The sequence below is a fragment of the Alexandromys fortis genome, unplaced genomic scaffold, assembly GCF_014885135.2.
Source record: "Alexandromys fortis isolate MF-2015 unplaced genomic scaffold, M_Fortis_MF-2015_v1.1 scaffold_33, whole genome shotgun sequence".
Lineage (NCBI taxonomy): Eukaryota > Metazoa > Chordata > Mammalia > Rodentia > Cricetidae > Alexandromys > Alexandromys fortis.
Window position 1 is genome coordinate 8,517,739 of NW_026067917.1, and position 25,857 is coordinate 8,543,595.

General features: G+C 39.3%; 1 protein-coding gene across 11 annotated transcripts in view; it reads left to right on the forward strand.

Annotated features, from left to right (window-relative positions):
* The first annotated feature begins 834 nt into the window (after window positions 1–834).
* Gtdc1 (glycosyltransferase like domain containing 1) overlaps window positions 835–25,857 on the forward strand; it is a 401,452-nt gene continuing 376,429 nt past the window's right edge. For 3 of the 11 annotated variants that reach the window (XM_050139906.1, XM_050139900.1, XM_050139904.1), the window contains exon 1: window positions 984–1,057. The gene's annotated coding sequence lies outside the window, so the exon portion shown is untranslated. Of the gene's footprint in view, window positions 1,058–25,857 lie in introns of all 11 variants that reach the window. The other 8 variants (XM_050139902.1, XM_050139903.1, XM_050139901.1 and 5 more) reach the window with 8 other exon arrangements.

Consider the following 25,857-nt stretch of genomic DNA (forward strand, 5'->3'; position numbering starts at 1 on the left):
GTGTATTGGTTAGGCAACTTACCTTCTCAGGACTTCAGATCTGTATCAGATAAATGAAAAATATTAGACTCCAGGTGATCTTAAGGACTAGATGATTCATTTATAAAATTAGAGGACTCATCTTTCAGATTGATGAACTGGTAGCCCCTAGGCTTTGTGGTTTTTTTTACCCCCTCAATATTTTATTTTGTGGAATAGGATTTACAAGATTCATTTGCAGTTTGGAATTCTCATTTTCAGCTTTCTGCATTCAGTTTTCTGTTTCTCAATTTGTGTAAAAGTGGATGGACAGATGGTTTATTAGGCTTTTTAAATGCCTGTGATACTGGTGTTCAAGTCAACAATGGTTTTAAGCTTGGGAGGTCCACATAGAGTGTGGGCTTTGTTTAGAACAGGATAGTTTTCACTGTTCAATTTAAGGATAGTAATGTTTACTCCCATAACTTAAAGCACTCGTGGATGCATCTCCAAAGGCCTAATCGGTTTCTGTTATTTTGGTATGCTTCAATGCATTTCTGCATTACAGTCTGGGCCAAGTTGTAGTTTTAAAAAAGCATATACCTACCATTGCATGTTTTGCCTTTGCCCGAATCATTGCATCCACAGCGTGATCCCAAATACGAAATTGTTAACCCAGATTCGTAGAAACGCCAAGGAGAAAAATCCCCCATTCTATAGAGGCCCTTAAGAGTTTCTTGTGCTCATTCTGACTTTTAGTAGGGCTGCGAATATGTCATTATCAATAGCCAAGCCCCATCTGAGGTAGGAGGTGTAGTATCGACAACTTGAGGGCTGCACACACCTTAAGTATAGGAAAAGCCAGCATTGGCTAGCAGAGATCTTCCAGGATTCCCGAGGGAGGGCAAAGCGGGCCGCGCTGACCAATACAAGCAGGAGGGTGTGCACTGGACATACCGGCTCCCCCGAGCCTGCGGCCCACCCGGAAGTACAGGGACTACAGGTAAGGGCTCGACACCTGCCTGAGAACGCGGCCGGGGGAGCCCGCGCCCTCAGTAGGAAAAGAAGGCCGCAGCGCGAGCGGAGGCGGCGCCGAGAGGTGTGAGAGAGTATGGAAAAGCCGAAGGGGCGGCGGGGGCGCTGGCGTGACTGGAAAGCGTGCGAGGGGCCGGCGGGCGGGCGGGCGGGCGGGGAGCAGGTGTGAGGAGGCGCGGGGCAGCGGCGGCGACTTGGCTCGCTCGCCCCGCGCGGCCTCTGACTCAGGGACTCCGCGTGGAGCTGGCAACCCGGGGGGCGGAGCCTCGGGCCTGTGGGCGGGGCGAGGGCGGGGCCGCCGCCTGCTGCGCCCCAAGGCCGCTGCGGCTGCAGCGGGGAGGGGCGGGCGGCCTCGGTGGCGGCCGCGGGGGAGGGGCTCGGCGTCAGCGCGTCGCCAGCTGGGCTGCCGGTGGCCTGGAGGGAGCGGAGGAGGAGGAGGAGGAGGAGGAGGAGGAGGAGGTGAGTCGCCTTGGCTGGGAGCAGCGCTGGCCGCGGGAGGCGGGGAGCGCGGCCCCTCCCTCCCGGCGCCCGCCTCGCGGGGCCGCGCGGCTCCGAGTTCCCAGTGGGGCGGCGGCCGCGAGAAGGGGGGGGGAGGTGAGGAGGGCGGAGCCGGGGCCCGCGCTTCCCGGGCGCACGCTCGCCGTCCTGCGTCTGCGGGGCCGCGGTGTGGCCCCGAGCGACTATTCCCGGAGTGCGGAGGCTGGGGATCGGCACAGGCCCTGCCGACCCCAGGCCGCCCCGTCCCGGCTCTCGTGCGGCTCGGTCCCGGTCTGCGCTCTCCTGATCGGGATCCGCGTTCCCACCCCGGGCCGCGGAGACCCCACACCTCGCTGTTTCCCCCGCTCGGGGATTCGGCACGGGCTTGACGTTGCCGTCGCGTCCCGCCAGTCCCCGCATCCTCGGGCGAGACAGCGTTCCCAGAGTGAATAAGTCTTTACAACTAACTGAACACCAGCAAAGTTGCAATAATGCATTAGTTTAACCCTTGGTCTCTCGGTAGGCAGCGCCCGCACCCCCACTCCCACTCCGCGGGGCAAGTGCAACTTTTTTAGTCTTCTCAGAACTATGCAGTATTAGATGAGCCTTGAGAGAAGCATTCTTAAGTTCGTCCCTTGAGGCCCTGTGATGCGAAGTTCAAAGAGAAGGGTTTACGTGTTTTTTTTTAAACTTCTTCCATGTGTATCACAATTTGAAAATGGAAAACGTGAGTTGAAGGTGCTCTTCCCACACGCGGTGGATTGCTATCCTCAGCCTTCCTGTGCCCCAGCTTGCCTGACATAGTTGCTATTACCCCTTAAATAGATTTTAAAGGTTACTGTGTAGTGGTCAGATAAAGGAGCTGCTGGGGGGGGGGCAGTATAATTTACTAGAACTATATTATTGGGTTCTATTAACCTGTTTAACCATGACAGGAATTTCATGGTGGAACCCACATGCCCAAGTGCGATATTGAATTTTAATTAGTGCATCCCAGGTCTGGATGTGGAATATCCACAGCTGAAGCTGAGGAGAATTAGACACTATTGTCTTTAGGGCCCTTGTTCTGTCTTTAATGAAACAGTTTAATATTAGGGTTGGAGGAACACATTTTGAATCAGGATACCTCGACAAACTTGAAAACCATTAGTAGGTAATACCTGAAGCTCAGGCTACACCTTCTAGCATCCATGCCTTCTAAACGCTTGTTCTCCAGCCGTGGTGACATGTTTACCTTAGACTTACAGAATAACAGGCTTTTCAGTTTGTGATGGACCTTAGCAGTGTAATCCAGCTTCACTATTTTACGTTTTGTTTTCATGAAGTTTAGAAGGAACTGAATAGAGCTGTTGCCTTTGTTAACCGTTTAGCTAGATGAAACTTAATCATGGGACATGTTGTCCCAAACTTGATCTTGTTTTGGCCTTACTGTTACCCACTCTGCCCCAGCCTGTTAAGCAAAGAAAAGTGCGCTCCTGAGCTCTGGTCCCTTTCTTCTAGATTATGTTGTCTTAAGAATTGCCAAGTAAGCCTGGCAGTGGTGGCTCACACCTTTAATCTCTGCACTCCCTGGTGGAGATCTGTTAGTTCAAGGCCAGCCTGGTCTACAGAGCTAGTGCCAGGACAGGCTCCAAAAATACCTAGAGAAACCCTCTCTCAAAAAACCAAAAAAAAAAAAAAAAAAAAAGGAAAGAAAAAAATTACCAAGTAATCACTATAAATTAAAAAAAAAATCCTTACTGTTCATATGAGAATTTCTAATTTTGATTCATTAGCTACAAATGATGCAAATTTATTTGAATTTAGCAAACTATACTGAATTTACTTGTTGAAAACATTTCTACTTTAGTTTAAAAATTTGAATTTAATAATTTTGTTTTAATTTTATTTTTTTGTTTGTTTTGTTCTTTTTCAAGACTGGATTTCTCAGTAGCTTTGGAGCCTGTCCTGGAACTAGCTCTTATAGCTCAGGCTGGCCTTGAACCTACAGAGATCCACCTGCCTTTGCCTCCCAAGTGCTGGGATTAAAGGCGTGCACCACCACCGCCCAGCTAGTACTAATCTTTCAGTTTAAGGTTACTCAGATCATCTTTTCTTGAGAAAGGATCTCACAGCTGTGGTCTGGAATTTATTGTGTTGCTGAGGCTGGCCTTGAACTCCTTATCCTTACATCTCTACTTTCTACGTAGGATTCTATTAGTCATATTGTTCATAAAAGCATTTTATTTTATTATTACTATTTTTTTTTTTAAATATGTGTGTTTGTCCATGTATCTGTAGAAGCCAGAGGTGTCAGATCCCCTGGAGCTGGAGTTGTGTGGATGCTGGGAACTGAAGTTGGGTCCTCTGTAAGAGCAATAAATGTTCTTAACCCATGAGCCAGCTCACCTTTCCGTCATTCATAGTCTTGGATCAGGTAGTCTGTGGCTCCCAGAGGATTAGTTTAGCAAGAGGTTTGGGGTTAAGGTCTGTATGACTTTGATATTCGGCAGAAAGAGAGATCCAGTGCATAAATAGTAATCTACATTATCTTCACTATTACATTAAAAAAAACTTGAGCCTAAATTGGGATGGGGTAGGATTTTTTACATTTTGGACAGTACGGTGTTTGGTGTAGTAAGTACTTGTTGCTTCTGTGTCTTGTCTTGGTAGGTGCTTTTTGGAAGATGGCCACATGTTTTTAATCTGTATGACTAGTGTCAAGTACAGTGGATACTCTGTAAATGCTTTGTCTTGATAGATGAGTGCCTGGAAGTCCCAAATTATGATTTTAGTAAACTTGAAATTACTAGTTTTCTTCTTTGTGTTGAGCGAGTACTGAAAGAGAATATAAAGGTATTAGAAAATATTAGAAAAATTGGGGGAAGTATCATATTGTTCTTTAATGCTGTCACTGAAAAACTTCAGAGTAGTTATATAAATGTTGTGCTAGAATATACCTCTATTGCACAAGAGTAATGTGAAATTTCTACTGGAGCGAAGTTTGATAACCGTGAATTCATCTCTTTTTTTTTTCTTTCTTTTTTTTTGGTTTTTCGAGACAGGGTTTCTCTGTGGTTTTGGAGCCTGTCCTGGAACTAGCTTTTGGTAGACCAGGCTGGTCTCGAACTCACAGAGATCCGCCTGCCTCTGCCTCCCAAGTGCTGGGATTAAAGGCATGCGCCACCACCACCCGGCTTCAGCAACCTCTTAATTGTTACCGTAGGGCATCTTTTAAAGTGTTGGTTTCACTTTATAAGGATGTATTCTTCAGCCCATAGATTGCATAAATAACATGATTTGGGAGTGTGGACTACTTTGTCAGGCTGTCCTGGAGTGATATTTTAAATGATCCAATGTTCTTTATGTTGGTAAAACACAATGGATCTTCTCTTTTTATGCTTATTCTTTGCTTTTTCTTTAGTAGATCACACTAGTGTTTGTGCATGAAAGCAAAACAAAATAGGAAATATTTCAAGATTTCTTTTGCAAAGTACAGTCACTTTTTCCATTGAAAAACTAGTAGATTTTGGGCCAACAAATACATAGCCAGTCCAGTTCCATAGAGTGATTACTGTTTGAACATGTGAAGTTCTGTATGATAACCTGTACAGAGATCCTATTTTTGAACTTCATTCATTCCCCCTCCCCACTGATAGTGTTATCAAAAGCAAATTTATAGTAGAGTAGAGTGGTACTTAATCACATGAAACAGTCATCTTGCATCCATCTATACTGGTTCTTAAGTCAGCCTCAGTCAGGGGCTACCCACTTTCAAAGGTTAGTCCTTTTTACACTGATGAATAGGTAAATATACTCCCCATCCCATTGTCCTGAAAAATCTCTTTGGGTAGGATCCAGAGTCTTATGCTGACCATCCATTCTTCCCAGAAGTGGGTGCTATGCTATATCTAGCCTTGGCATGTACTCTCTATGCATGGGAGTTTAATTTCAAACACAGTGCTTATTATGAGCTTTACAAACATATGACATAAACATCTCAAAGTATGTAAGAAATTTGCAGAGGATTTCAGTATAGCTTAGAGGAACTTAGAATATAAAATGAGATAAGAATTAGTAAGAATATATAGGTTTCTCCTTCTTGTGCCATTATATTTAAACTTTTGAACAAATGATAAGTTTTTGAGTATTTATCAAAAAAGGAATCAGGACTTCTTCCCTCCCTCCTCCCTCTTTTCCTCCTCCCTCTCTTCCTCCCTCCGTTCTTCCTTCTAGATCTTCTGAGGAACTAGAACATTCTCTTTGCTTGGGCACCAGGAGCAGGTTGACCAGCTTCCTTCCTTTATGTCCTCTTCTCCATAGGAAACTGAGGCCTGTTTTCATCTGTAGACAGTAAAGATCTTGAAGAGCCAGGATACTGTGTGTGATACCATCTTTTTGATTCATACTGTGCTGCCCATTAACACTGAAATGTGGATTCTTTCACTGTCACCATTTGTAACACTTTTCAGATTTTTTATATGCATCAGAAACTCAAGGACATTGAGGATCTTTCCAGTCATGACTTAGAACCCACTCCTGGCTAGCCTTTAGTCAGGTTCTCTACTGTGTTTGCGGAGTAATGGATTATTTTCATCCATTTTGAATGGTGGCTATTTTCAAGTGTCTGCCTTTCTGCCTTTCTGCTCTCTCCATTCTGAGCTTTCTTTTGATAAGGTGTTCACTATACATTTCTGTATGTTCTTCCCTGCCTTTTAGACTGTGTATACCTCAAGAGTGAGACTGGATCTCTCATGGCAAGTTATTAATACTGGTTAAATACGCAGCCATTCTCATAGGAAGTTCTGTATTAGTGTGGGGAGGGACAGTGTCCATAGAAAATTCAGAATTCATTTAAGTTTAGACATTTTATTGCCAACATTAGTACTTGGGAAGTTTTATATTTTAAATTATAAATATCCATATGAAAAATGACTTCAGTCATCTTATAGACTTATTTACTTAAGGAACAAAAATTTCACTGTGTTGAATTGTAAGGCATTGCATATTTCAGTGTGTTCTGAGTTTGATGAATATTATGTATGATTTTATATTTCTTACACATAGAAATTTTATGGCACTATAAAGAAGTGAGTTTAATGACCCCACTTTTGTTCATTAGTAATTATATACTAAAGAGTAAATTCTCATTACAAGGCCTTGAAATTACTGCCTATAAAAAGAGGGACCTCTTTGATTTTGTTCTCCATACAATTGTAGTTATTGTATTGAGGGAAGTCATCAAACTCTTTAGTAGTGTAAACCTTTAATTTGGTTTTAGAACAGCAGTCATATATTGAACTCCCAAATTACCATGCCTTTAACAAGCAGTGCACACACTCTGTATTAAAAAGGTAATGACCATAACTTTTCTTGGAGGGTTTCTTGTACTAATTTTTTAAAGAGGACATTTGAACTAAATTTCCCACAGAAGCCCAAATCTCATACATTTAATGATAGTGGAGTACATGTGTATGTGTAGAAGGGAAAGATGGTAATTTTTGTAGTGGTATCTTTAAGTGGACAATTTACTGATTATGTTGAGGTAAACATTTTACAACTCTAAAGGAAAACTTCAATTATCTGAATGAAATGAAGTATGTAAAATTAATTCAGATAAATGGGAGAACTCTTACTGTAAATGATGCATGTTAAGAGATATGACCTCAGTCTTCACCGCCCCCTCATTTATGTTTGTCATTTGCTTTGACATTACAGAACTGTGATTCTTCTCGGCCACACTAGGAGTCATTGATGGGAAGAAGTAATGTTGGTCTATAGATTTTAAACCTCTCGTTCCCAAGCTTTGGAATGGTGTTCTGTGTCATGAGGAATTACTCATCTCTGTTCTCTACTGCCTTCTGTTAGTGGTATTCAGGGCCTTTCATTTGGTCAGCTTCCTCACCAACGTGTGTGGACTCTGAGAATATGATGCTTATACTTCTTAAAAGTTGGATTTTAACACGTGTATTGAACTGGATAACTCTTTAATTTTTTCCCTCTCTGTTTCTTTAACAACTGCTTTGTAGTATAGATCCTAAAAATAGAAACAGACCTCAGGGCAGGACTCCTGACCTTTGTAGGTTCTAACTTGAAATGGAAATTTTACTGATTGATTGGGGTTTAGAAAAATGATTTCTTTGCAGTTGACTGAGGTTTGTAGTACTGTTGGTTTTGAAAGCTATTGTGTAATTTCTAGATGGCCCCTGTAGCTGTGATGACATCACCTTCTAAGCTGTTGTTTTTAAAAAACATAAACAACTCACATAAATGAGTGCTGACATTGTATAAGCCAATTTATTTCATTCTTTAATATTACCTATAGATCCTTTATTTGAAGTACCTGAGAACATACTTACTTTCAGTATGTATTTTTTTATTTGTTGCATTATGAGATGCAAGATGAGTCATATCTTGATTGATTTGGGTAGAGTGTGGTATTAGCAAGAGCTGTATCAACTTTGTGAGTAACTGGCGAGTCACCGAGACTTTTTCATTTATTTAGTTATTTATTTTATTATTATTATTTTGTTTTTTGAAATGGGTTCTTTATGTAGCCTTGGCTGTCCTGGAACTACACCAGGCTGGCTTTGAACTTGGAGATCCACCTGCCTCTGCCTCTCAAATGCTGGGATTAAAGGTGTGCACCACCACCACTGGCTGAAACTTTCCTTAATAGGTCTGGATGTATGACTAAAGATTTTGGACTCAAGAGTCAATCGAGACTGGTTTTGATTTTGTACAGTATAAGCAGTATAATTCTTCCTTGGGAGGAAGATAGATATTTAACATGTTTGAATTTCAGTTTTCTCATGTTTGAAAATAATAATCATGTGGTAGTTAAAAAATAATAATAATAATATTTGATGCATTACCTCATGAGATCATATTTTAGCAATGTGAATTAATACACTATCTAGTTTAAACACTAAGGGGAAATTGTTTCCCATTTGATGATAGAGGTAAACGGGTAACTCAAAACCTTTCCAAATAGAGATTTTGTTCAGATGACTTTAAAGTTACAAAAGGTTTGCTTGTTTAAGGTAGGAGAAATGGCTAAGTCATTAGTGGCTAGGCTTATAACCCAAAATATAAAATTATAAAAGACGTAATTATCACTCTTTATATACACATAATGTACTGATATGTGGTGTAAGGAGGCAGAATATACTGTTTTTATGGTTTAGATGCCCTACAAAGGGCTTGCTTTCTAAAGTGGTGCTATTAGCAGGGGATTGTGGACCTTTAAGAGGTAGGGCCCAATATTACAAGGTGTTAAAGGTTACTGGAATCATGAGACCCTGGTCTGGCAATCTCTGTTTCAGGGCTTGAGATGTATTACCTCCAGTTTGCTCTTTAGATCTGATTTGCTTCCCTAGGCAGAAGCTTTCATCTGTTGTAAAGATAAGTTATCAAGACTTAATATTAGATATGCATAGTACTTGTTTTTTGTCTGAATCTCAGGTGTACCAGCAGCTGTTATTGTGACCTTGAAAAAACTTTCTCTGCCTCTAATCAAAATTTCTTCATCTGTGGTCTAACAGCTAATGAATAGAGAGAGATATAAGAGGATTAAGTGAGGTAATGTTTGCATATGCAGACTTAATGCTGCTTGCTGTTATTTGTATTACAATTAAGTTGCAAAATAAATGAGAGCTAAAAAAGGAGCATTTTGAGTTAAAATCAAAATGTCAGTGCAAACACTTGGTACATTAATTGTATAGGGACATTTACTATGGATTTTAGGATGTTACCTTCTCATTTATACCTTTTTGTTTTTGTCTAGGGTAGTAGTTCTCAAGCTGGTCAGTGGTGGTGTTTGCCTTTGAGCCCAGCACTGAGGCAGAGGCAAGTGGATCTCTGAATTAAGGCCAGTCTGGTCTATGGAGTGAGTTCCAGAACAGTCAAAACTACACAGGGAAAACCAGTCTTGGAAAACAAACAAACAAGATAGCAGTTCTTAGAATGTGATATATCTATTTGTCAGCAGGTGTCTTTGCAGTTGGGGGGGCACAAAATTACTACTATTATTATAGTAATGAAACTTTTTGCCTTTTTTTTTCTGTCTTAGGTCTTGTGGTTTAAAAACAAGAATGAATAAATTTTGAACATCTTAATAGAAACTAAATGTCAATGATACCAGACTGTACTAGTAATTGTATATGCCTCATGTGACATATGCAAATAACCTGTCCTCATTAAGTCATATTCCTTTTTGCTTGGTGACTCCTTCTGGATATTTATTTTCTCCTCTTTATGCATCCAAACGTCCAGGGTCTCTTGACTTTTTGGTGATGTGTATTTTCCTGTAAAGACAAGAACAGAACCATGCCCCATTTTTAGGCACACAGTGGGTCTGTGTTGCCATTGTGCAAGTTGTAGCACTCTGCTTACAGACCGCATTTAAATGCTCTGTAGTGGACATCCCAAAAAAGTTAGAGCCATTTGTGCTGGTGAACCAGGAAGTTCTGCAGGACACAGAAGTGACTGACAAACTGCCAATATAGGTGGAACTGTCTTTCAAATTTCCTGCTTCATGGAAAAGTCTGCTGGATATTATGGGCCTGTAGGCTGAAGATGGGTGCTCCAGTGATACAGACAGCAAGATGTCTCTGTTAATTCTAGAGTTTTGGAAGTTGCTTGCAATTCACTTTCTGTTTGCTTAGGTAGTATTGTGTCTTTCTGGAGTCTTTGATGGAGTTGAAGAATAGATAGTTATAATTAGAGTTTTCCTTAGTTATGATAAAAGGTAAAGTAGATAATATTTTTAACTGTAATTCTTGCTTGATACCTGTTTTGTTATATATAATCTTACTATGTTAAAGTTAAAGCCTTTCTTTTTATTTAAACAGAAAAGGGGAAATGGTATGGGAAGTACTTCTGTCTATGTGTTGCTTTTATTGGTTAATGAGTAAAGAAACTGCTTTGGCCTGTGATAGGGCAGAATAGAGCTAAGTGGGGGTTCGGGGTGGGAGGACTAAACTGAATGCTGGGAGGAAGAAGTCAAGAGACAGCATGTAACCACCAGAGGGGAAAGATGCAAGCTGCTAGCTGGAACCTTGCTGGTAGGCCACAAGCCTCGTGGTAAAGTATAAAATAATGGAAATGTATTAATTCTAAATGTAAGAGCTAGCTAGCAATACGCTTAAGAGATTGGACAAACAGTGATTTAATTAATACAGTTTCTGTGTGGTTATTTTGAGTCTGGGCAGCCGGGAATGAACAAGTGGCCTCAGACAACAGATTTTGATTTTGTTATATTCTTATATTTGGAGTTTATATAAACTCAGCTGTGGTAACAAGAGGAGCAGGCCATTTGTGAAGGTTGAACTTCTAGGTCAAAAGTTTGAAGATTCAAAGAAAAATAATTTAGAAGATGTAATGTTGATGCTAGGAGAGGTTGAACTATTCAGGTTGTAAAATGTCCAAAGAAACATACATGCCAGAGTGGGTGTTAGAGCATGACCAAGAAGTGACCATCAGCATGCACACTAATGTCATACATGTTCACCTCTGGAAAATTTAGAGACCTCCATTATAGTTGGTTCAGAGTAGAAATGCAATACCGACAGAGCTTGGAACATGGAAGAAGCCAGTATTGGAGACTTAAAGTTGAGCTCTTCATTCCAGTCCAAGGTCATTTTTAAGTCTTTCATTGATGCAAAGCTGAGCCAAGGAGAAGAGCAAAGGGAGTGAACTGTCTACATTGTAGGGAAATACTTGTTAATTGAGTGGCTGGGAAATAAGAAGGAAATAGTTGGTTTATTATTATCATTCATCCAAGGTTCTGAAAACAACACACCGATGATATCATAATGCCAACACCACAAACTTCTCTAGGCTAAGAGTTGGTAGACTCTTCTCTTTAAAGGACCCAGATAGTAAATATTTTGGGCTCCTGTAGCAATCATTCTTGCTCATACTCCAGTGTGCTGCTTCTGTGAAAGCATTTGTAGAGAAGTAGTGAAGGAACATGACTGTCTTTTAGTAAGCATTATTTGTGGAGACTGAAATCTGATTCCAATTGTTTTTAAATGTCCAGAATATGAGTTAACCTTTCCCTAATTATTTAAAATAGAAAACCCACTTTTAGGTTATACCTGTATAAGAACAAGCAGCAGTGTGTATTTTACTTGTGTTCTAGTTTGCTGACCTCTGTTTTAGGAAAGCAGTGTCTTATCAGCTATGATGGAGAGAGCATGGCAGTACTGAAATCGATGTTCTCTAGGACAGTGCTGTTGGTGATACTGTTTTTGGTGACACTGATGATAAAAATCCACTTAAGTATTTAGATGTGACATCTGCAGCAGGTTCTAATCATTCAGTTATGAGACAGACTGGAAACTTGACAAGGATTGTCACCTACTGTGCAGAGAGAGCCAGAATCCATTACAGAAATTGTCTGGGTGAGCTGCCTACTGGGGCCGGTGATGTACTGTTAGACAAAGATGGTGAAAGATACCAGTTTGCCATATCCTTGGGATGACTGAGTGTGGCGTAAGTATGGCATTAAGCCATATGATTCCAAAAACTTTATGACTACATAAAAATAAAAATGAAAAAAAGAGTAGTGGTGGTTAGTGTAGTTGAAGTAAATTTGATCTTTATTTGCGGAATGTGTACTGCATTACCATTCTATAATGATATGTAGTAATTGCCTTGGTAATCTAACTTTAAAGATCCTGTTTTTATTCATGAAACTTACATAGTTATTACCTTTTAGGGTTGAATTCTAAAGGGAAATGCAACAAAGACTGACAGCTGTTTACTAGGCTAGGTTAGTTTAAGCACTATAATGTTTTTCTTCACTTTTATACATTTTAAATCAAAATATAATTATACCACTTCTCCCTTCCCTGTTCTCTTTCTAGACCCTCCTAGGTCTCTTCCCACCAACCTCTCCCATCTTTTCCTCACTCTCAAATTGGTAGCTTCTTTTTCTTTGATTATTATATTGTGTTCTCTCTCTCTCTCTCTCTCTCTCTCTCTCTCTCTCTCTCTCTCTCTCTCTCTCTGTATGCATGCACAAATATGCAAATACAACCTGCTGAATTTGTTTTGTTGTGTATATGGTTTCGGGGTGACCACTTTGTATTGGCTACCCAATTAGACTCATTGCTGGGAGAGGCTAGTTCACCCTCTTTCAGCAGTCATTGTTTCCTGTAGTTCTTTGTCTGGGGTAGGTTCAATCCTTTGAAAATTTCCCTCTTCCATGTTAGCATGTTTATTGGTATTGTCATTGTTAGGTTTTATTTGTGCAGCCACTACTAGGAGAGACTGGTTCACAGCTGTCTTTCTAGTAGGGTTCTTACAATCTTCCTGACCCTTCTTTACAGGAGTTGTGATGTCTGGGCTCCCTGTGCACCATCTGTGCTGTGTCCAATGTGAGTTTCCATTTCCTTTAAAGAGGCTTCTTTGATGAGGGCTGTAGTTACACCTGTCTGTGGTATAGGGATGAAATTTAGAATGTAGTAAGGAGTTATGCCAGTCAAGTAAAGCGGTGGCAGTGAATGGTTGTCAGATCCTGTGGTATATGCCAAAGAGAGGTATAGCTGGGTCATAAGGTCGTTTTACTGTCAATGTATTTTTTAATCAAATCAGTGTTCAGCTGAGTCCCTGCATTTGGTGTATATCGTTGTTTGAAACTAGTACTGGGAAACAGAATGAGTGTATTCTTTAAAAGTTAAACTCACTTTTCCCCATAATGAATCATTTTTTCCCTTTAGCATTCAACTAAAACTGATAACTTCATTTATAAAACACATGTTCTCTAACATGTCTTCCGACCCTCAAAAAAAAACATTTTGCTTCCAAGTGATGTTGAAATATATATTCAGAATGTATACTATTTAGTTGTCAGGGTGCCACTGCCATGGTCAGAGTGAGGTCAAATTAAAATGTCCATCCTTCCAGGAAAAAGATTTGGATAGGTTATACACACATGTAATTTACAAATTTAATTAGAAATCACAATCCTGTGATACCTTTATGTGTATTGACTTGATTGATTTCATAGATTTTTCTTTTATTGAAGCAGTGCCTGTACCTGGAAGCCAGATGTGTTGTATCATCTGAATACTTTAAACTCCTTTGGGTCTGGAAGGAGGATTTTTTAGAGGTGTTTTAATCCTGCAACTTTGCTGTTTATATATTGCACATAATTGAACTGACTGGATTGAATTTGGTTTGTTGTGATTAGTACTTTGAAAACTTGGCCAGTTTTAAATCTATCATGTTATCACAATCCTTTTGAATGTTTTTAAAGCAACAAGTACCTTTTTATCTTAGATAAGATACATGTAATAAGAGATGTGAATTTCAAATTAGGTAATCTGTGGTGGTCTTTTGAAGCCTGATATAAAAAGGGGGAAGGGACAGTAAATCGAGCACTGTAGATCATGATTGTTAATTTTCTCTTTTAGTGTAAATCTTCTTCAGGATTTAATAATTCAGAAAAAAACATAAGCACAGCTTTTTAGACTATACTTATTCTTAATTTACTTGTCTGTATTGAAATTGAGAATCACATCATTAAAGTGAAAAAGAGCAGTTTATTACAGAATAGCTGGTGCCATTTACCTGGAGAATGTAGTTGTAGGCAGTCATTTGTATTAACTCGGAGGTGATTCTTAAGCATTTGATTTGTTGACTATAATCAAGAGAAGAAATTCTAAGTGTTCAGAGTATCTTTTGGCCAGGTCTGTAGCTCAGTAGAGCTCTCTAGCATGTGTGAGGCCCTGGATTTAATTCCTAGTTTTGTCAAAAAATAGCACAAAGCAAGTTAATTTTGTATTGTCAGTTAGTATTAAAGCTTATTTTCCCATATTCTTTGTGTATTGACTTTTCATGAACTGCTTTCTGAGGAGACAAAACACTGAAATTCAGAAGATGTTGAGAAACCGTTAATCTTATTCACTTTTGTTTCTTTGTGTGTCGGGGGACAGTATACATGTGCGTGAGCGTGTATGCCTGTGTATGCAGGTGGAGGTCAGAGGTTTTTGTTGGGTGTTGTCCTATGTTACTCTCTGCCTCAGTTTTTTGAGACAGGGTCTCTCACTGAACCTGATGCTTACTGGCTTGCTAGCCTAACACACCAGTGAGCCCCTGGCACCTTCCTGTCTTTTCCCAGTGGTGAGGTTACAAGAGTGTACTGCCCACTGCTCTATCTGACTTTTTACATGGGTGTTGAGAGTCTGAACTCTTCAGCTTCCTGGCTGCTGCAAGAAGTAGTGATGATGCATTTGTAGTTAGTGTATCTGTAGGCAGACTTTTCTGTCCTGCCAGCCACTCCTCAAATAACCACACGGAGACTTAATATTAATTATAAATGCTTGGCTGATAGCTTAAGCTTGTTTTTAGCTAGCTCTTCTAGCTTAAATTAATCCATTTCTATTAATCTGTGTGCTGCTCGAGGCTCATTTACCTCATGTATGTACTTCCCATCCTGCTCACTATTGTCTCATGGCATCTCCTGAGACTCTTCCCTTCTTCCCAACATCCTCCTAGTCTGCCTCTTTCACCCAATCTCTTCCTGTCCTGCTATAGGCCATTCAACTCTTAATTAGCCAATGAGAGTAATACATATTTACAGTGTATGAAGATTGTTCCACATCATGTATTTGAACTTTAGAACCCAGCAATTTGCTGAATTGTCTTTGCTATTAGTATAGTACTGTTTAGCTCTATTTGTAGGTCATCCCATGACAGAAAATGCTTATATAAGAATGTGAACATGAGCCATTATAGAAAAGGATGCATATTGCCAGCTGAATTGGATGAACTCCAAATAGAATGTGTAGAAAATGTACTTAAAAGAAGTACTGTGCTGAAAGAACCAACAAAAGAAAATTAGAGTAAATACTCCATTTGGTTCAGTTGATTAATTTCCTGGTTTAATAGGATTTTAGTTTTGTTAAGCAAAGCGTTAGTGAGTACTTGGAACAGCATAAATAAGACACTGCACTAGGCATTTCATGGAAGGCAAAGATGGCTGTGACATTTTTGTCTTCAGGTAGCATCTGCTTCAATGTAAATAGTTGAAGTTCATCTGTAGCAAAATGACATCGGTGCTCTACTTATTTATGTGCCAGTGTTATTGCAGGGAAAAGACTGGTGTACGGCATTGAGGTTTAGAGTACACCATATGGAGGAGGCCTCGTGTAAGATGGGTGTTTGAAGGAGAGAAGATGAAATGAGAGATTATTTTGGCATGGGATATAAACAAAAGCATGAAATTGGGAATAGAAAGCTGGGAAGAAGTATGCTGGATCACATGGGATGGATACAAGCTAGAAAGTTCTCCCGGCCATTAGTTAAGGATGTAGACCCATGTTATTTTACAGTAGGTTTTGGTATTTTCCTATACCATTTGTGTATTTTTTTGTTAATGCTTAAAGTGTTTTAGCGAGATATATTTACATTACCTAGTTAGAAACACCATTCACTTAAAAACCTGGATGTTATAAACATCAAAACCCAAACTCTGAGTCTAATTACAATGTCCATTCTTCTCTTTGCTGGTTAATTTTTGCTACCTTAGCTAAAAACAGAGTCTCCTGGGAAGAGGTAGTCTAGTTAAGGAATTGTCACTGTCCTAGTTGAGAAATTGTCACTGTCACACTGGGCTATGGGCAAGTCTGTCTGTTTGTGCAGGCATTTTCTTGATTAATGATTGATGTGGTAGGGCCCAGAGTACTCTGAGTGATGCCATCCTTGTGTAGATACCCTGGTTTATATAAGAAAGCAAACTGAGCAAGCCATGGAGATGAGCCAGTGAACAACATTCTCCTGTGGTTTCTGCTTCAGTTCCTGTTTTCCGGTTCTTACTTTACCTCCTGACATGGTTTCCTTGTTAAGTTTGAACATTCTTCTCCCTAGATTGGCTTTGGTCAGTGTTTATCACAACAGAAAGTAACCTAGGAATTCTATTTTATTTGGGTAAAATATAGAGAAGTAAAATATAGAGAAGCCAATTATGACAATGTTTACATATGATTCTAAGAAGCATTTGACAGTACAATTAGTTTAATAACAAATGATTTTTTTAAACCTTTCCAGAATAAGAATGAGTGTCTTGATGCTATGTCTTCTTTAAATAGCTATAGCCTTAGAAATGTGTCTGTTCACATTAGTATAGTAAATGTATACCTTAGCAATCCACATTGCTCCACTTGATATGTGAAAATAAAAATAAAGGTGTGAAGTGTGTAGCAGACTTGTGTGGATTTTTGTAAACCAGAACACATACAATCCATTGATCTTGGTGCTGAGTCCTTGATATGTTGAATTCAAGTATGAAATACTTTCTAAAAGTTAAATGCATACATGCAGTTGTACATATACACATATACATCATAATTTTCAGTGATTCGTTTTACAAAAAAAGAACCATAATTCCATTAAGTTTTTTCTAAGAGTGTGAGTCTTTTATTAGTGCATGTTGTTTATAAACAGGGATGAGTTTCAAAAGGAGCTGGAGAGATGCTTAGTATTTAAGTGACTTACTGCCTCTGCAGAGCCCTGGGTTTGGTTCCAGTATCCATATCATGCCTCACAACCGTCTGTCACTCCAGTTCCAGGGCATCTGATGCCTTTTTTCTGACCTCTGTAGACTCTTGCACACAGGTGGTACACATAAACTCATGGGAGCATACACCCATACACATTTAAAAAAATGGGAACGAATTTCATTATATTCTCTCTCTCTCTCTCTCTCTCTCTCTCTCTCTCTCTCTCTCTCTCTCTCTCTCTCTCTCGTTTTTGAGACAGGGTTTCTCTGTGTAGCCCTGACTGTTCTAGAACTTGTTCTGCAGACTAGGCTGACCTATAACTGGCAGAAATCTGCCTGTCTCTGCCTCCCATAAAGATATACACCATTATGCCATGTTTCTGTGGAGGCATTTCTAATTCAGTTGGTTCTTCAGTTGATAGGAACACTCATGTGGGACCATGGGATGGGGACCTAGAGTACATAAAAAGTACGTCTCTCTAGTTCTTGATAGATATAGTATAACGAGTTTCTTCACATTCCTGCTGTGCCTGTTCCCCTCCATGATGAACTGTGCCCTTGAACTGTGAGCCAGAATAAACTCTGTCTTCATAAGTAGTTTTTTGCCAGGTATATTGTCCCAGTAACATGCAAAATAACTATGACAATATGTTAGTTCTTCTTATATTATTATTTATTGTGGTATAGGGATTATAAATTTATTAAATGAGATGAAAATGAGAAAATGAGATAAACTCCTGAGAGTGAGAGGGGTTCCAAAAAGGAATTACCCTACTTTTAGTTTTTTGAGCAAATTCCTTATATGGTTCCATAGTGGTTTTACTAATTTCCATCAACACTAATAAGTTGTTTTTTTTTTTTTTTCTTTTCCTCCTGACATTTGTTCATGACTTAATGGTCCTTTAAGTTGAGATTGGGCCTTATCCAGTAGCTCTGGTTGGCCTGGAACTGACTACTCTATCAGACTTGGAATGTCTCAGCCTCCCAAGGCCTGGGATTATAGCTCATGTTCCTATTTGGTGTTCTCTCTCTCTCTCTCTCTCTCTCTCTCTCTCTCTCTCTCTCTCTCTCTCTCTCTCTCATTTTCCGATCTTTTTGGCTCTACTTAAATGTAGATACAGCATTTCCTTCTCTGTGAAGTATGTTGGGATTGGCAGTGCTAATGGCCAGTTGACTTTCTGGCTCTTGGATGAAACGTACATGCTTTCACATCACACAGTAAGATTTCTCTCATGGGTACTTCTAGCTCTCTGATGCTGTGATGGAAAAGGAGAAGAGCTAGAGAGAACAAATAATAATCATCTTAAATAAGCACCTATAAAAAATCTATATTGAGAGTGATTAAAAAATAAATGAATCAAAGGAATTAATATTGTTAAGATGGTAGTTCTTCCAGAAATCATTTACAATTTCAATCTCTCTCAGGTGCTTCTTTTTCTTTTTAAAACAATCTTATTTTTCATACCATTTCCCCTTCCCTCCTGATCTCCCACTCACCACACCTCAACACCTTCTCCCTACTCTAATGCCCATCCACATCTTAGAGAGGGCGAGGTCTCTCATGGGAGTAAACAAAGTCTTGGACAATCTGTTGAGGCAGGATAACTTGCAGGCTGAGCAAGTTATCCCTTCATAAGGAATAGGCTCCAAAGCAGTTCATGTTTTAGGGATAAATACTGATTCCACTGCTAGTGGCCCCACAAACTGCTCAAGCCACACAACTGTCATCCACATTCAGAGGGTGTAGTTCAGTCTTATGCAGGTTTCTAGCTGTCAGTCTGGAATCAGTGAGCTCCCACTTGCTCCGGTCAGCTGTTTCTGTGGATTTCCCCATCATGGGAATGTTGACCCATTTGCTTTTAGTATTGCTCTCCCTCTCTATGACTGGAATCCAGGAGTTTGGCCCAGTGCTTAGCTGTGGATCTTTGCATCTGCTTCCTCCAGTTACTGAATGAAGGTTCTATGATGACAATTAAGGTAGTCATCAGTCTTGATTATAGGGAAAGGCTGTTAAGGTACACTCTCCATTGTTGTTTATATTCTTAGCTTGGGTCATCCTTGTGGATCCTGGGAATTTCCCTAGTGCCTGGTTTCTCGCTAATCCCATAATGTCTCCCTCTTTCAGGGCATCTCTTTCCTTGCTCTCCCTCTCTGTCCTTCACCCAACTCGATTAGAAAATGAGAAAGCAGTGTCAGCATGTTGGTCTGTGCCTGTAGTTACAGTATTTGGTCACTAAGGTAAGAGAATTCTGAATTTGAAGCCATCCTGGGATCCATAGCAAGATATTGTCTCAACACTATTACCACCACCACCACCTACTTTCAAAGTACACCAGAACAAAACAACACACACACACACACACACACACACCCCAAAAAGCTGATCTTGAAGTTTATATGGAAATTTAATGCACCCAGAGTAGTCCAGACAGCATCCAAAAAGAATAAGCATGAAGGAATCAAATTTCCTGACTTCAAAGCTTATTACAAAGCTGTCATAGTCAAATTAGCATGGTAGTAATGACTGAAATAGGGGTTGAAATAGGGATAGAATGAAAAGACCAGAAATGATTATTCACTTCTATAAACGATTAGGTTCCCTTTTCTCCATTATCATCCCTTCCTTTCCTTCCCCTTCTTTTAAGCTGTTGTTATTCTTTGAGATTTTCATGCAGTTTTTTTTTCTGATTATATTTATCCCCCTACCCAAGATATTGCTTTAATCCCACCTCCAGTCCATCTCTATGTCAGCCCATCAAGACTGATTACTCCTGGGTGTGAGGCTGCACTGGAGTGTGGTCTGTATATCAACTATCAGACAACTGAAGAAAACCAGCTTTCTATCTTTCAGCAGCAACCAAATGTGAAAAGCTCCACAACTAGAGGTGGGATATCATATTTACTTCCTCCTTTCCTAGCTGAAATTTTGTCTGGGTTTAACTTGTGTATGGCATAGGTCTATGCATGCTATCATAGTAGTAGCCGTGAGTTCATATGTGCATCTGCTCTTACTGTGAGTGATAACTTATTAATATTAAAATGTACACACTTAGTACTGTGAAGTTTGCTCTTAGAACTGCTTTCAGTGTGTCATAGGTTTTTGATAAGTGTTTTTATTTTCATTCAACTTTTCGTTTTAATTCCCTTTTTGAATTCTTTCTTGATCCAGTTTTCACTCAGTAGTAAAAATTGTTTAGTTTGGTTTTTATGAGTTTTTATACTTTATGCCATTCCTATAGTTGATATCACACTCTGTTCAGTTGTGATCAGGATGGATCTAGGATATCATTTCAATTTTTCTGTATTTTTGGAGGCTTGCTTTGTGTTTAGATATATGGGCAATTTTGGAGAAAGTTCTATGGGTTACTGAGAAGAAAGTGTATTATCTATTGCTTGGGTGGCATCTGTAAATGTCTGTTAGGTCTATTCTATTTATGATGTTATTTAACTTCAGGGTTTCTGTGTTTAATTTTTGTCTGGTTGGCTTGTCCCTTGGTGAGAATGGGGTTTAAAAATTACTCACTATCACTGTGTTAGGGTCAGTATATGATTTTAGATTACATAGTGTTTTTCTTTTCTTTCTTTTTTTATTTAATGAAGTTGGGTATTACTGTGTTTAGTGCATAGATGTTTAGAATTGTTCTATCCTCTTGGTGGATTTATCGTTTAATGAACGTGAAGTGTCCTTCTATGTCTCTTCTGACTAGGTTTTTTTTAAATTGATTTTTATTGAGCTTTATATTTTTCTCTGCTCTCCTACCTGCCTCTTCCCTTCCCTTCAACCCTCTCCCAAGGTCCCCATGCTCCCAATTTACTCAGGGGATCTTGTCTTTTTTCTACTTCTCATGTAGATTAGATCCATGTATGTCTCTCTTAGCGTCCTAATTGTTGTCTAGGTTCTCTGGGATTGTGATTTGTAGGCTGGTTTTCTTTGCTTTATGTTTAAAAACTACTTATGAGTGAGTACATATGATAATTGTCTTTCTGTGTCTGGGTTACCTCACTAAAAATAATGTTTTCTAGCTCCATCCATTTGCCTGCAGATTTTAAGATATTGTTATTTTTTTCTGCTGTGCAGTCCTCCATTGTGTAAATGTACCACATTTTCCTTATCCATTCTTTGGTCTAGGGGCATTTAGGTTTTTTTCCAGGTTCTGGCTATGACAAACAAAGCTGCTGTGAACATAGCTGAGCACGTCCTTGTGGCACGATTGAGCATCCTTTGGATATATATCCAAAACTGGTATTACTGGGTCTTGAGGAAGGTTGTTTCCTAATTTTCTGAGAAATCACCATACTGATATCCAAAGGGGCTGTACCAGCTTGCATTCCCACCAGCAATGCAGAAGTATTCCCTTTTCCCCACAACCTTTCTAGCCCTAAGTTGTCACCAGTGTTTTTGATCTTGGCCATTCTTACAGGTGTAAGATGGAATCTCAGAGTTGTTTTGATTTGCATTTCTCTGATGACTAAGGGTGTTGAACATTTCCTTAAATGTCTTTCAGCCATTTTAGATTCCTCTCTTGAGAGTTCTCTGTTTAGGTCTGTATTCCATTTGTTTTATTGGATTATTTTTCTTTTGATGACCAATTTCTTGAGTTCTTGGTATATTTTAGAGATCAGATCTCTGTCTGATGTGAGGGTTGGTGAAGATTTTTTTCCATTGTAGGCTGCCTGGCTAGTTTTGATTTGATAACTATTTTGTCAGGTAACAAAATAGCTTTACTTCTTTGAATCTTAGTTTCATTTAGTCTGTGTCTTTTTATTGGGGTATTGAGACCTTTAATGTTAAGAGTTATTATCTAACTGTGTTTATTAATTCCTGTTACTTTGTTGTTCTGGCCTCTTTTGGTTAACTGTTAGTTAACTTTAGTTTTGGAAATTTTTGTTTTATGATTTTGTTGAAAATATTTTTTTTTTTTTTTTTGTGCATTGACCTGGGTTTCTTCTCCTTCCTCTACACCAGTGGTTCTCATCCTTCCTAATGCTATGAACCTTTAATACAATTTCTCATGTTATGGTGACCCCCAACCAGAGAATTATTTTTGTATTTTGCTACTGTTATTTATCATAATGCAAATATTTGTGTTTTCTGATGGTCTTAGGGTCATTCCATCTAAAAAGGGTTGCAACCCATAAGTTAAGAATCACTGTTCTATACCTGTTATTTGTTGGTTTGATCTTTTCATCATATTTATTTTCTTTTGTATGCATTAGTGTTTTTTTCCATGGGTGTTGGGTCCCCAAGAACTTGAATAATATACAGTTGTAAGCTGCCATGTGGGTGCTGGTAATTGAATCTGGGTCCTCTGGAAGAGCAGGCAGTGCTCTTAACCACTGAGCCATCTCTCCAGCCCTGATTTGGTCTTTTCATAATGTCTCATGTTTCTTGGATGTTCGTTCCTGATGGTGTTTTTAGATAATAACATTTTCTTTGATTGAGTGATACATTTCTTCTACCATGCTTTTAAGACTTGATACTCTTCCACTTGGTGCAGTCTGTTGGTGAGACTTTCCTCTAAACTTTTGTTTGATTACCTGAGCTTTCATTTCAAGCTTTATTTCATTTTTTTTGCTTTTCTTCTGAGATTCTTGCTCCTTATTAAATTCTGTTTTAGTATGATGGATTTTTTATTATTTTATTCAACTGTGATTTTGTGGTTTTCATTCAGATATTTATTCATACCTTCTTTGCACTCATAAAGTGTATTTATAATCCTCTTTTGAGGTCCCTGTCTTGTGTATCAGCTAAATTACCTTTTTCAGAATATTATGATAGGGGTATTTATTTATAGATGAGACATATCATCTTGGTTGTTCTTAATGTTTGTATTTTATTGTTGTGATTTAAACATCTGGAGTTAGATTATTTGTGGTGTTTCTAGTGTGGACATCTGGTTTCGCCTTTTTTGGATGAGTCTTTGCTGTTTCCCAGACTTCTTAGGTTGTGCAACTAGCTGAATTATGGTTGGTTTTCAGTCTTAAGAGTCATTCTGGATTCCAGGTTTATACTCCTTGCTATCCCCTGTTGGTACGGTGGGTGAGGTGGCTGTTAGGGGATCAGACCATTTGGTGATGGGTGTGAGGGTGTGAGGAGGAGACTGTCTCTGGAGATCTATGACTGTAACTGTGGCCTCCATTTGGCCCGAGTTCAGAGTGGGTGGCTTATTGCTAGGAAGAAGGACTAACTGGCTCTGGAAGCTTCTGCTTAAGTTCCAGTTTGGATTCTGGGACTGGACTCCAAGGAGGCCCAGATAGCCATGTGGGTTAGGTGGCTGAGGGATGAATGGGGAGGATGGAGCACTGGCTCTAAAGGTCTCCGGCTTGAGTTCCTGGTTTTCATGCCCAGCTGAGGGTGGATAACATGGCTCTACCTGAGATCTCACACCTGAAGTTGTATTTTGTACCCCCTCACCTTTTGTTCTTTTGACAAGGTCTCATTAGGTAGCTCTGACTAGTCAGAAACTTATTATGAGGCTAGGGCTCACATTTTCTTACTTTAAGACTCCTGAGTACTAGACCTAAACAGAGGACTCTCAAAAGAGGACTCTCAATGGAGGAATCTAAAATGGCTGAAAGACACTTAAGGAAGTGTTCAACATCCTTAGTCATCAGAGAAATGCAAATCAAAACAAATCTGAGATTCCATCTTACACCTGTAAGAATGGCCAAGATGGTGGGAATACAAGCTGGTACAACTCCTTTGGATGTCAGTGTGGCAATTTCTCAGAAAATTAGGAAACAACCTTCCTCAAGACCCAGTAATACCACTTTTGGGTATACATCCAAAGGATGCTCAACTGTGCCACAAGGACATGTGCTCAACTATGTTTATAGCAGCTTTGTTTGTCATAACCAGAACCTGGAAACAACCTAAATGCCCCTCAATGAAGAATGGATAAGGAAAATGGATAAGAAAAAAATAATGACATCTTGAATTTTGTAGGCAAATGGATGGAGCTAGAAAACATTATTTTGAATGAGGTAACCCAGACCCAGAAAGACAATTATCACATGTACTCACTCATAGGTGGTTTTTAAATATAAAACAGTGAAAACCAGCCTATAAACTACAATCCCAGAGAACTTAGACAGTAAGAGAGACTTAACGTAGATCTAATCTACGTGATAAGTAGAAAAAGACAAGATCTCCTGAGTAAATTGGGAGCATGGGGACCATGGGGGGAGAGTTGAAGGAGGGAAGGAGGAGGCAGGGAGGGGAGCAGAGAAAAATGTAGAGCTCAGTAAAAATCAATAAAAAATTGTTGATTAAAAAAAAGACCCCTGAGTGCTGAGATTATAGAAGTTTGTTCAGTGAGTCTGTGATCTCAGTACTAGGAAAGTTAAGGCAGAACTTGGAGGCCAGCCTGTGCTTTAATAGTGAGACACTTTCTAAAAGGAAATATAAAACATCAACACTGTCTTGTACACTGCACATTAAAATTGGTGTCAAGTGGATTATAAATTTAAGTTCATGAACTAAAACTAACACTTTTGGAAGACAATTAAGAGCAAGTCTGTGTTTCTTTGGGTTTAGCCTTCTTATAGGGTACCTAGCTTACAAGTTCCAGTGCAAGGGAAATAAGGCGGACTTAATGAGAATTAAACATTTAAGATCTCAAAAGATTGTCATAAAGAAGCAAAGCCCATTTACTAAAAGCAAGAAAATATTAGCAAGTCATGTATATTAAGGAACTTGAGCATAATACATATGCAGAAATTATAATTTCAAAATTAAAGGACAATATAACAAGAAAATGATAAATCAATGAATAGACATTTTCTTCTAGTATCCAGTAAGCATTGCATTAGTAGATGCTCAGTCTCATCATTTACTATTATGAAAATAGGTAAAGCTAGAATCGATCAGTTGATTTAAATTGTTTTTCTGCCAGAGAACATTTAGTTCTTGTTTCTATCCATTCTAACACTCATTTATTATTTACCTGAATTGTTTAGTCATTTTTTAATTTATAACATTGTGATTAATATGGTTGAGTTTTCATGCTAGTTTTTCAGTCTGTTCATTATTTTATTATCTTCATTGTTCTTGCTGGTAGTTTTGTGTTTTGTTTTACCTCCTTTTGTACTTTTAGCCATATATCTTTATATCTTAATTTATTGATTCTTATGGTTACTCATTGCAGTTTATATTCACTTAATGTTTTATTTAAGAATCTTGCACAATGTGTGCTATTCCCTTACTGTTTTATGTGTTATTTTATATTGCATAAAGTGTCATAGCATTACCTTGTACTTTTTTGTGTTTTGTTTTTAGAGACAGGGTTTCGCTGTAGCTTTGGAGCTTGTCCTGGAACTAGGTTTTTTTTTTTTAGACTAGGTTGGCTTTGAACTACCTTTTCCTTTTAAAAGGTCAGTTTTATGTTATGGAATTTAAAACATGCCAGGAACCTGAGGCTACTACCTTTCCCGTTTGGAGAGGACGGGCAGCAAAGAGAGGGAATGCTGGAGTTCTGCTAGCGTTCTCCTTTCCTCTTTGTATTTAGTGCAGGATCCCAACCTGAAGGGTGGTGTGTGGGTGATGTCACACACACAAAAGACATTAATTCAACACAGTGTCATCTTCTATCAGCTAATCCTCTCTGGAAAAGCTGCTCACAGCACATGTGAAATGTAAAGTTGGGTTTAATTAATGCTGTGTGTGTGTGTGTGAGTGTGTGTGTGTGTGCGCGCGCACGCGCGCGCATGCGCGTGTGAGCATGTGTGTGTGTGTGAGTGTGCATATGCACATGTTCTTTTCCCCCAACTTCTAGCCCAGGCTGCCTCAGCGCTCTCACTTCCTCCAGGTGATCCTCAGTCTTGTAGTAATGCTCTTGCCTTTGCTTCCTAAATGCTGAGATGACAGGCTCTTCTCACTTCTTAGTCTAGCCAGATTGAGA